At 44.5% G+C, this 13,230-nt stretch overlaps 1 protein-coding gene across 6 annotated transcripts in view; it reads left to right on the forward strand.

Annotated features, from left to right (window-relative positions):
* The window catches only part of PAX2 (paired box 2), an 89,092-nt gene that overhangs the window by 28,211 nt on the left and 47,651 nt on the right, over nt 1-13,230 (forward strand). The gene's annotated exons all lie outside the window — the stretch shown is intronic.

Raw genomic sequence — 13,230 nt, forward strand, 5'->3', positions numbered from 1 at the left:
TGCTCAATAAGTGTTAGTTATTATTATGGCAATAATAATCATCAAATGTATATTTCTTGTTATGTGTCTATGTCAATGTGTGTGAGTTCTGGCTTATATGTGCATAAACATTGAAATCTTTTAAATTAAAATGCTTGAGGAGCCAAAAGGATATTCTGTGAGCAGAACTGTGTATCATGAATGCCAGTGAGAACTGAAGTCCACAATGAGCACAGCTGGATTTAGGAAGGGGGCTTGCTCTGTGTGCATCCAGAAAAAAATGATAACTCTACGACTCAGTTATCTGACCATTGAACAAAATTAGTCATATAATTTCCCTCTTTGTCTACTTTGAGAATCCTGCCTGTGTGTGTGTGTGCGTGTGTGTGTGTGTGTGTGTGTGTGTGTGTGTGTGGAGAGAGAGAGAGAGAGAGAGAGAGAGAAATTTGTGTAGGTGCACATTTCTTTTCTGAGGTGAGCCTACTATTGCTTGAGGAGTTGAACGTTGGCATTTTCTGAGCTTCACGGCATTTTCATGTGTTGTGCTGCTTTGCATTTTGTAGGTTTTTTAAAAAGATAAAATGAAACGGTAATGGAAAAAAATCTTTATTTGACAGGTTTGAAGGGTTCCCCTGATTCTTAAATGTCACAGAGAAAAGAGAAAAAGAGGGAAACAGGAAGGAGGATGGAAAAGAGGAGTGAAAATAGAGATAAGATAAAGTATGAAGAAAGAGAAGGGAAGAAGTAAGCAAATATTTGACAAATTCAACCAAATTTGTCTGCTATTCCCACATATTTATATATCCCAAGAAATTATGGGAAGTTGATAATCATTACAGTTATTTACATTGCTGTGGGCTAAAGATGTTAGGAAAAAAATTGGGGAGAAAAAGTTTACTTTGGGCTTCCTGTATTTGGTGCAATGGCTCACAGTAACTGGACAACTGCAAATTCTCCTATTTACTCTGTGCCCGAAAAGAGCAAAAATGAAAATCAACGTTTCCCAGACTCACGATGATATGTTCTAGCTCCCCATCTTTATGAGAAAGCCCATGGAATAAGACTGAGGCCCCAAACTCTCCCTGCCCCTTTGGCCTATCTAGGTAACCAAGTTCAGCTCAATGGACTTCTGTAAGATTCACATCCAAATGCCTTCACATTCATTTATCTGATTCCTTTTTTTACCCCTCCCTTAGTTCTCAAATTTAACACCTAGATTCCACTATTCCTCATTTGCACCTATTAGTTGGTAAAGGTCCTGATTTTTTAGTTGATTTAGTGATTTAGAAAATAAATATTTTAAATGAGCTAAATTTGAATCTTGAGAATTCAATCATCCTTAAAATTTTTTTATGATTGTAAATATATAAAGGCCAACATCTTCCTTTCTCCCTCAGCACCACAGGGCCTGGTGCAGTCCTCTGTATGCAGATGGGCCGTGGCGAACTCTATTAATTCCCATCCCTCCACTGTCTAAATGGACCAGAGGCCAAGAAGAGAACTACCCTCTGCCCCACCCCCCTACTGCCCCGATCTGACTGTAGTTTTTGTACGTCTATGCTCAAATTACACAAATGCCTTGATTCAGCCTAGGGTTTTATGTACATTAGCACATATGTGTACATGTTTGTACATATACATAGGCCAATCTTATGGATGCTTTACTTCGTAAATCCTTATATTCATAATGATAATAGCAACAACTGCTTACTATAGTAGGAACTGTTATAAGCGTGTTGCATGTATTAATTGATTTGGGCTTCATAAACAACTCTATAGGACTTTATAGGATTGTTTATAGATGAGGAGTACAGAGAAGTTAAATAACTCGCTCCGGTCACAGGTTACGTAGCAGAACTAGGATTTGAACCCATGTAGTACTAGCTCTGAAACCCATGTGATTATCCAGTACTCCATACTTCATATTAACTTTTGACCAAGGCAAGCACAAGCATGTATAATCTCTTGGGGAGCTCTGTACGTTTTGCAGTCTCATGCCCAGTGATATATTTATACATTTATTTACAAGCTCAGAACAGAGATTCTGCGCCCTAGTAGAAAGTCATGCCTACTACGTGTTCCTGCACTCTTCCACAGTGTATGTGTGTGGCCCAGTGAGCGCTGAGCCACATCATCTGGAGATACTGGGAAGGAATAAGATGCTGATAGCCAGAGCTACAGAGTGGAGTGAACTGGGGATTCTTGGAACTAGAATTCATGTTGTTATTTCCATTGAAATAAGGAAGTTTTCTCCCATTCATCCCCCTCTATCCCCATCAGGGATCTAGACTCTTGGCAAGCATAGCATTTGGCCTAGGGGCTTAACCCACCAGGACCTTTCTCAGTAGGGTAAGGTCAGAACTGTTCTGTCGAGCAGGGAAGGTTTGTTCCAAGAGGAATAAAACGGTGCATTTGGTCATATCAAGGAAAGATTTATTTTGCATTTCTAGAATCTTCCTTTTGGAAAGGAGCAGTGCAAATAACTAAACCAGAGTAAACTAAAAAAATAAATAAAATAAAAATAAAAAAGCTAAAAGATGAGCCCCCCTCACTTAGAACCACATTGAGAAAGCAACTACTGAATTATACACCACCACCCAGATCCGACATTATTACTTAACCCACATTAAGAAGGAGACACCCATTAACCTAATCTCTGAGAAGTACATCATAGGAGAAAGAAAAAAGATGCTGATATGATCACTGCACACAGTAATTCAAAGCAGAAACATGGACATTGCCATCAAACAATACTTAAATTCCTCCAACTCAGTGTTACACAAAGTACAGTCACCTCAATACAATACCACAAAATGTCAGTAACCTTAAGCCAGATGCTGGAGGAATGCATCAGCACAATGCAATACACGGTAACACAACACAATTCCAACTCTCCATCCCACAGGCACACCCATACACAAAGGCTGAAATCATGCAGCCACCTAAGTGGCACTGGTCTCACACACACACAGAGAGAGAGAGAGAGAGAGAGAGCGCACCAGCAGCGTAACACCCAACCCTTCTGTGTACCCAGCAGAAAATGCTCATAGCCCCAGCCTCCACATAGCCAGCGCTCTCCTGATCTAGCACAGCCTGCCAGAAAGCAGTGCCATCTTCTTTCTCTAGCAGGTGGATATATCCAGACCATCACCTTCAATATGGCCTCTGGGCTCTCGTTGCTAGTAAGAGAGTAAACTGTCCCCTGAGCCCGCTTCCCGAGACCCGACAAATCAGCTTTGTCCTGGTTGAGGTTTAATGAGACTTTGCTGTTACTGAAAATGACAGAGCTCCAGGGAGGGAAGGAAAGGTGGTGCTGGGGGCTGGGGAGGGGGGCTTGCCAAGCTGGGTGCAGGAATTCCCCTTCCTCCACCAAGCCCTGCCTTCTGTGGTCATTCCAGAGCTGAAGCCCTCTTGCTGGGTGTTCACTGAGTATCGATTCAGTCTGCAAGCAATTTTAATATTTCTTCAGGGACTTTCCAGCAACAGCACAAGTCATTAATTCACCCTCCCAAATTGCTTATTCAATAGCAGGAACATGGCTCCTGAATAAAGTCCTAGAATTTATGTGACTCGCACGAGTCAGGAGGTCAAACAACTGTTATGGAGCGAAGTTAAAAATCCAAATAAAATATTGACACTTTTTGGGGGAGGGGGAGGGGGGAAGTAAAGGTATTTAAAATAGGTTTTTGTTGCAATGCCCCCAGGATAAAGAATGGAAGGAGACTGAAGACAAGTTGGAGTTTATAAAATCGATGGAATTTATTGCACATCTACTTGGCATTTAATAATTCTCTCATTTCCACATCACCCTCCCCCCTACCCCGTCCTGGCCGTAGACAGAAAGATACACAGGTATACAAATGCACATTTATGCACATCAATATTGGTGCACAGACCAATATAAAAAACACAGTTGTGATGCAAGCGTCTCAAACACCCTGGAAACAGTGATGAGTGTGGAGTCATGTATGACTGTGGCTTGCATAGTTGGCAGAAATAAGCATAACCGGGCAGAAATTCATGAAGTTGGTTTTGATAAATATATCCAGTATTATAAATCTAGTTCAATGCATTTAAGCAGATATAAATATAAAGATGCACTAATCATAGAAGTAGTGTCTAGAAACATAAAGACTGAGAAACACATCTGTATGCAGTATCTCCACATAATCATGTACATTATTTAAAAACTAGATAGATAGATAAACAGACAGACAGACAAAATTTGGAAAATCTATACCCAAAACCTACCAGTGCATATAAAATACGCCACAACCATAACCACTTAACCTAAAATTGTGGTTCATTTGTAACACAGATATGATGCTTATCAAATACAACTATGGCACATGCAGGGGAGAGGGTAATCATCTTTGGAATCTCGGCTACATGCAATTTCTGTTAATTGTCTGCATATATATTTGCTCAGTTGTCCAGTCCATGGATGTGAAAAGACTGAAGGGAAAACTTGTTCATGCCCAAATAGGTAATAAACACAAAGAACTACTAATGCAGAAATGTCCAGAAGAGGTAATATAGTTCAGCCTACAGACATTGGAGTCACAGGCCTGGACCCAAAGTCTGGCTCCATAGCTATTAAGCATGTGACCTTGGGCAAGTTGCTCAGCCTCTCTGTTGTCTCCTTGGTATAATAGAGAACATGCCTATTTGATAAAGTTGTAGTTAGTATTTGAATGAGCAAATGCATTTGTTATAATACCAATCATAGTAAATTTGAAATAAATGATAGTTGTAACTTTTCCTATTATTATATGCAGCTCTTCTGTTCAGGCCCAGATTCTCATGGATTCTACCATCTGTTCTTATATGATTGACTTATTCTGCCCAGTGGTTAGCAGCATGGGTTCTAGAGTTAGGCTCCCAGGTTTAAATCCTAGCTTTGCTACTTAACAGCTGTGTAACCTTGGACAAGTTACTTAACCTCTCTGAGCCTCAACTTCCGCATCAATAGAAAAGGAATAATAATCTTTGAAGAAGTTATGAGAAATAAATAATCCACATAAAGTGCTTAGCACAGTGCCTGGTACATAATGAACATGTATTAGCTCACTATGTCCTTTAAGATTATGTTATTGTTATTATTAACAATAATAACATTTGTTATTAAATCATTAGTTTTTAAATATTTACATTGTTCCAGGTGCTGTTGCTAGGTGTTAGAAATACAATGGTGAGAAAGATAGGCATGACCTCTGCCCTTGTAGGGCTCACGTCTGGGGGAAGAACTCAGTATGAATTGAGTAAGTGAGAAAACAAGGTTTCAGCTCTGTGTGGGACCCTGAGGGGGAGAAGGGAACACAGAGAACTAGATTGGGAAGCCAGGGTAGAGCCAGATTGGGAAAGATTTTGAAAGCCAGGCTGACGCATTTTGAATGTATTCTGTAGGTAATAGGAAGCAATTATAGAGTTTAGCCTCATCACATTCTCTTAGGAGACAGAGAGAAATCAGGGATTGTTTTTGAATACTGGAGTACCTAGGCAAGAGGGGGTGGGGCTAGGGGCAGGGAGGCCAGGCAATTTCTAGGAGACCCCAAGTCTGCTGCTAAGGGGCGCTTCCTCCAGGCTTCCTGAGGGAGGTGGGTGTGCCTGTGGAGGTACAGCGAGGACAGAGAGGGAGGACTTGGTCCCAGCATTGAGTCTACAGCAGCACCCCTTTCACCATCCTATCAGGCAGTCTTCTAGCCTCTGGAGCTTCCCAGGCAGGACTGTGGGGTGGAGAGCTGGTGGACCCCAGCTCTGTACAGGAAACCCTCATAGATGAGGGCAGGGATGATGGCGAGAGGAGCTAGTCCGGTCACGCTCTGGGCTTGGCATGCACCGCAGACTGGTTTCCAAATGGTTAGTTAAGCACATTGCCCCTTAATTTTTAAACCTATGCCTATCTTGAAGTTAAATCAATCCATATGCTTACCATTCATCATCTAAACCATCACTATTGCCCCCTTGGGCCAGCCCCATGGCCCATCTAGCCCGGTAAATTGTATCTGGCCTGGGCTCCCGGGGACACGTGGTAGAGGGATTATCGCCCTCGGTGCCAATCTTAGAAGACTATGTCGAGGCAGAAAATATGCCTCGTATCTAAAAAACCCACTGGGAATCTCTCATCCTGGAACATACTGAAAACTATTTTAACATTATTTTTATTTTTAACCTAAGTTTAGTTTCCACAGAGGAACTGATAGCTTCTTAAATTTTGGTTTCTGTGCACATTGGAATCAGGATTAGCAGATGCAGAGAAATGTCAATTGATAGAGTATGAGTAAGGAAACTTCTTATGTCACTAAGACTTTCTCCCAGCTCTCTCAAGGCTCCCCTGCATAACTACCAGCTTCACCCCCTGGCTGAAGCCAGTCTTCTCAAATATTAGAAAGTTTATGAATAATCTGGAGAATTTGCTTAAATACAGATCTCTAGGCCAGACCCCCATTGGAAATTTTAATCGGAAGGTCAGAGGTTGGCCCCAGGATTTGCATTTTAGCACACACCCCAGGGGATACTAACTAGGTGGTTCAAGGACAGTAGTTTGAGGAAATCCTTCTGAAAGCTTTTTGGTAGAGCTCTCATCTCTTGGAGCTTTCTTATGACTTCCGAGAAGCAACAAAAGAGGCAGAAGCTCTTGACACCTTTCGGGGGAACCCTGCTAACCTTGGAACCTGTGAATTCCACCTACATCCTACTACAGCCAGAATGGAAGGGCCCGCCCATAGCTTCCACACATCAGAGACAATTTTCATGCACAGTACCCTGCCTGCCATATGGTCAGTTGTCCAAACTGAAATCTGCAGGGTATGTGAGTGGGCGTGAGCAAACAATTCTAACTCTGCACAACCTGCAAAGACAGAGCCTAGGAAAACAGAGTTTATGTGTAGCTCTTCCTGGCTGCCAGTGGAGAGGCGGCAGTAAATTTTAACTCTGCAGTTCCCGGGATGTACAGGGGCAGATTCCAGTTCCTTAGAGTTCTCAGGAATAAGGAGCTACAGGAACCATTTTCGGGAAAGGAGAAATTTTTCTGGATGATCTATGACACTTCACTTGAGGTTTTGCCACGAAAAGTCTCCAGCTGTTTGCGTTGCTCTGACTTGCCTCAGGGCTGAGCTAGGGACACATGCCTGATGTTGGCAGCTCCCAAAGGCCTGAGATGAAACAATTACCAGCATTCATTGGGCAAAATATCCTTTTCTGAAGCAAACATCATTTTGTCCTCCGGAACGATCTAGCCTGTAATAATACCCAGCCCGAAGTTGCCGGCAGAGGCCCCTCCCAGCACTCCTGCTGCTCAGTGGGCAGTGCGGCTGCAGCTAGCTAGTCTGAGACATTCTCTATGCTGGAGTTCCTTTTAGTAACAAAATCAGAAGAGACTTCCTTTAAACCAAGGACTAAATTTTTTTCTGCAAAAAAACTCTAAAGTGCGCAGTCCACTCCAGGACAATTTAAACAGATTTACACATGTATGTGACACATGTATGTGGATACTTGACATCTTGCCCCAACGAACCTTTGAGCAAACAGTGACATAACCAGACCTGGGGCCAGCTAGTCGTTCCACTAGAGAGTAATTCCACAGTGGAGAAGGCAGTCTGTTCTAGGCAGCTGGGCAGAATTTCATGGGGACATGCCTGGAGATTCCATGTATATATCACATTGTCAGCAGCTGGTTCTAGCAGGTGTTATCACTCCTATTTATAGAGAGGACTCCAGAAGCTCAGGAAGCCCCTTGTCCTTTGTTTCTCAGGACACAACAGAACAAGAGAACTAGAATCTAGAAGGATGGATTTGGGGCTTTTGGGTATCTTTTCCCTGGAGGCAGTATAGCTGAGTGGTTAAGAATATGTGCCCTTGGGTTAGTCTATGTGAATTCAAAGCTTGGATTTGCCATTTAGTAAATGGGTGACCTTGGGCCAGTTACAATATGTCTTATCTTCAAGATGGGTTATTATGAAGATTAAGTGAATTATTTGTTTGAAACACTTAGAACACTGCCTAGCACCTAGTAAATATTTAGTAGGCAATCATTTTTATTACCAGAGCCTCCACTAAGGAAGCACTGCCCCTAGAAATCTTGACCAGCCTAGTCCTGGAAATGTTGTCACCTAACTCTCTCCAAGGTGAGCTGTCTGAGGTCACCTCAATGCTAATAGGACCTCTTCTTGTCTCCACCTCAGGGGGAGTTTTTGCACACCATTTATTATCATATAATATAATGCAATATAATATCATACATAACATAACATAATATGATGGGTAGGTTAACTTGGAAACCCTGAGGCGGACTGTGGATGGATGGATAGATGAATAGATACATTTGTACTAAGTATACATACATTATATCATTCTATTGATTTGTAAAAAGTTCCCCGTCTGCCTGGCTGTAATGAGATTTTTGAACTTTGCGTGGCGATCAATGAGAGGAATATTATTGGCCTGGAGAATTGATATACCTGCTCTCAGTGGCTTGTTCTGCTCCCAGGCAGCCCCGGCCCCCCAGGTGTACGATTCCAGCAGACACTTAACCTTTTTTACAGTGTCATCAGGCTAAAAGGAATCTAATAGTGACACAGGACTTGTGCTCAGCACTCTGCCACTATTGCTTTCCTGTCACAAATAATTTATAGCCTTCTATTTCCATCCCTGAGCCTGCACCCCAGCCCTGCCTCCCGCTTTCCCCCAGCTTCCAGGAATCAATAAACTCACACAGTCACAGCGAGACTTCAGGGTACAAGGAGACAGACAGACAGACAAAGAGAGGAGACAGAAAGAGGCAGAAAAAGAGTGAAACACAAAGGACAGAATGAGAAAAGGAGGAAGAGGGAGAAGGCATAGAACCAGAGGAGTAGAATGTTGAGGGCGTCTCTTTCTTCGTGAGTTTAACAAACTGTTACTCAGGAGACTCTGTGTGCTTTCATTCTAACTCACAGAGCCACAACGAGACTGTTTTCCTCTCCAGCTTGATGAGAGGTGAAGGCTTCCTGGGAGTTCAACCAATGAGGGAGTGACTCCACCTGCCTTGTCATCCTTTACTCTAAAGCTCTGCCACACTCCCTGGCATCTCTTGGGTCTAGACAGAGCTGTTGCTCATACTGTCTACAGATCCTTCCCAGTGCCCCCGGGCAGAGGTTCTCAGTCTGTCTTCTCTGATGCAACCTCTTTTGGGGTCAGGCTGTGACACCTGCTGCTGCTATTTCCTGCTCTTCCCAGGTTCTCATAGCAGCTGCTTTGACCAGGCTGGGGCATGCTGGGCTGAGAGGCCTCCTGCTGCACCTGGCTCAGCCCCTAAATAGAAAGCCGCCAGGCCTAGGGGTCACCAGAGGAATAATAATACTACTAGTTGTCATATTATTATAGCTAGCATTTATTGAGCCAGGAGCCATACTAATCATTTTACACGGATTATCCAATTTAATCCTAACAGTCCTAGGAAGTGAATAGTATTATCTTATCGTACAGATGAGAGAATGAGAAAGTGCCAAGGGTTTCACAGGCAATAACTAATAGAGCTGGGACTCAGACTGAGCCTTTTCCCCTTTGCTCTAGTCACGCCCTTGTCAGTGTGGGAGACTTTAAGCGCCTGAAGTCCCCATGCTGGGCCCAGGCAAAGCCCTGGAGGTTCCCAGGAAAGTTGAGGGAGAAGGAGCATCCTTATGGAAGAAAGAGACTTAAAAGATAAGTGAGGAGCAGGCACCCTGACAGGCGAGTCTTTCTAGGAGCAGGAAATGGCACCTCCCAGGCCCTAAGTGGAGATGTGCTCTCCAGGGCTCTCAACTACACCCTCCAAAGATCCGTGTGCCGGACTTGACTTTTCAGGCCAAGCTTGCCTGGGACCACGGAGACCATAGATGTGTCTTGCTGTCTAAAGGGCAAGTATGAAAAAGAATTGGAGGAAGAGAAGGAGGAGGAACTGGTTGAAATAGTACCAGGCAGTTGCCCAAAGCAACTGCTTTTCTTTGTTCTTTTAATCTCTAGTGCTATTCCCATGAGCTGTTGGGTTGTGTACAGGATGCAAAAGGCAATGGATAACCATCAGGTCTCCACGATCCCTGTTCTTAAATTCAGCTCTGGGGGCTGGCAAGTGCCCACCCCTGGGGGCCACGGATGGAAACCAAGAACATCAGTAACTCACAGCAGGCACCCTGCCCAGCTCCTCTCCCAGGCGCCACCAAGCTGCTGTCAGGAAATAGCGATTTTCCATCACTTGCTGCCTCAGCTAAATCTGCACCAGTGCCCCACGGGTCAGAGGCTCTGGGTAACAAAGACAGAAACTCCACAAGGCCATCCAGTTGTCTGTCTCACCCAGCGCCAGTTCTGGGGCCGCCTTAGTCCAGAGCCCAACAACCCTCAAGCCAGAGCCACCCACAGGTCAGTGAGATCCCAGAAGCTTTGGCTGCAATGAATTAAGAGCAGCTGATCTGAACTCCTATAGACCAGTTTACACCGCCCTTAGCTACTGTCCACTCTTTTCCATTGTGATTATGCTCCAACCCCCTCCTCCACCACACCAACTCTTAGAAGATAACCTTGCCTTCTCCTTTGCTCAGAGATAAAACCCATTAAAGCTTCTTTTCAAAGCATTTGGCCACCTCAAAACATGCCATCCCTCGAACTCCCCTGCACCTTCTATTCCGTTCTTTCATGTTCTGCCTTGCTCTCACGGTGATCCGCATTCTCTCAGACAGCTTCACTCTCCCCCTCTTCACTGGCTCTTCCTCCTAAGCCTGCACATGTATCCAGGTCTTCTCTACCTTAAGAAGCCTTCCTTCTACTCAGATGCCAGTTCCATCCCTTGGCTTCTACACTTTTCCCTCCTTTCCTTTCCTACAAACTTCTAAAGGTACTCGTCTGCTTTCACGGCCTCCCTTTCCTCCTATGCGCTTCCTAATCTCTTTCTGCCTGGCTCCTTTGCTTTGCTGATACTGCTCTCGCTAAGGTCACTGGTGTTCACCAGAATTCCCAAGTCTATACCCCTTCCTAGTCTCAAATCCTTTCAATTCTTGTGTCGCCATTGATCTGTAGAATATGGTCTCCTTCTGGAAACGTTCTTCTCCACTGAGTTATGTAAAACTGCCCGATCCTGGTTCCGCTATTTCCTGTGTGACCAATTCTGACCCTTCTGCAATGTCAGGTTCTTTTCCTCAGTCTCTGAAGGTGGATGTCTTCTGGTCTCTACTCCTTGGGTCTCTTGAATCTTTCAATGCTCCTTTCCTCGACAGTCTCCTAAATCTGCATATGCTTTGCCAGCTGGTTCATGGGCATGTCCAACTGGACACTCCTCTATCACTTCAAATGCTGCATGTCTGGGACCAACACTGCCACCTCTTTTCAAAGCCAAAGCCAGTCACTTCCATGCATCCCTCTTCCTGATGGTGGTACAGACGACCAGCTTTCTGATTACATAGATATGGGGTTAGTCGTCAAATCCTGGCCAATCTGCCTTCACAATGCCTTGTTCATTCTTCGCTTTCTTTCCGAAGACCAGCCCCTTATCACCTGTGCTTATATATTTGCTTTACCAGAATCAGTTTGTACATGTCCCCTCTAGTTTAGATATCACTACTTAACCTCTGTCAGCTTTAGTTTTCAATCTGCAAAATGAGGTTAATAGCATCTACTTTGGAGGTTGTTGTGAGAATTAAGAGTAGTATTTGGAAGTCGTATAAGTTGCATATAATATTGGCACATAATAGATGCTCAATAAATGGAAAAATCACAATTATCATCTCTTCCAAGCTGGCAGTCTTATTTCCTCTCAGTCCCTGCATAACTCTCCTATTCTGGCTGACTGGTCTGGGAATGAGCCCCTAAAATATCATGTCCATTCAGCTTCCATGCTTTGCTTCTATCCTGCCCCAGCACCTGCTTATACTGCCCTACCTCTGCTTCTTTATTCATCTCAGAATGATATTATTTACTGGGGGAAAAAGACCTTAGAGATCCTGTAGTCAGACCTCTTTATTTTACAGCTAAAGAAACTGAGGACCAGAGAAGTGGAATGATGGGCCCAAAGCTATGTGGCCACTTAATGGTGAAGTCAGAAGCAGCACTCAGAGCCCCTGCCATGTAGCCCAGTGCCCTGTCCACCATCCTCGATGCCTCTGGTTCCTACATGTGTCAATATGTTCAGCCCTCCTCTGCTTTGAAGAGCTATATCAAGTTCCACCTCCTCAGTGACCTCTCTCCCAATTCCCCCCACTTGCAGTGGGCATGGTTCCTCCTCTGCTTCCTTCTGACATCTCTAGCTTGGACCCCTTGGGGTGACTTTGCTTTCTTCAGGTGTGTGTCTTCCCTCCCCAACTTCATTTCCAGCATTGTGAGGCAGGTGCCTTATTTCTATTTCCTGGAAGTGTTCAGTAAAAGCTAGTTAGAGTGGAGTCCACTCCTGACTTGTAACTCACCTGCTGGTTGAGGTGAACTTGGCTCGCACACCTCTCTGCGGGGAGGAGCAATGCTGTTGGAAAAATTGCTTCCAAGAGCACCTAATTTGACCAGTGTGTGTAGGGGAGTGTTCCTTGGTCCTGGCCCCAGGGTTAGTCTTTTGTATCACCAAATCCTGGCTCCTTCGGAATCCTGGCAAGCCAGCTCATCCCCAACCCTGGGATGTTTGACAGCCCGCCCCTCCCCCACCTCCAGGGCATAGTGGAGGCACACCGAGCTTTTCAACTAGGTTGGTAAAGAAGCTGTGATTCAAGTAGGACCTTAGAAAACAAGGCTATTTAGTCCAATGAGCTTGACCAGGACAGGGCTTTGACTTCTTTGAGAGTAGTAAGTAGGCTCGAGAAGCTGTTCAGGTCCTGATATCTAACAAAGGGACTATGTGCTGGGTTGGAATCCTGGAGACAAAACAGTCACCCGTGACCCAGCTCTCCTCTGGCTACTTCACCTTAGCTCACCTCCTTCAACTCTGGAGGTGTGTGGTCCAGTCCCAATAGGAAACCCAACTCCAAAGTGATCTTCAGACACAGGGAGTCCTGTTCCCAGGAAGAGATTTGCATGTGGTTGAGGAGGGGACAGTGGACAGCAAACCACTCCGCTGTACCAATCCTTGCTACCAAAAATCAAGCTGCAATTCAGATGATACACACAGCAGGACAGAATGCAGACTGCCTCTGCCCAGAGCTGCATCAGGCTAGATCTGCAGAGCAAACAGGAAGGAAAGCTAGTGCCTTGCAACAACAGCCAATGAGGTCAGGAGTACAGGGAGCAAATGGGTGAGGAAGGAGCTTAGGGGCTGGGGAGAGT

Source organism: Rousettus aegyptiacus, unplaced genomic scaffold, assembly GCF_014176215.1.
Source record: "Rousettus aegyptiacus isolate mRouAeg1 unplaced genomic scaffold, mRouAeg1.p scaffold_m13_p_6, whole genome shotgun sequence".
Taxonomy (NCBI): Eukaryota; Metazoa; Chordata; class Mammalia; order Chiroptera; family Pteropodidae; genus Rousettus; species Rousettus aegyptiacus.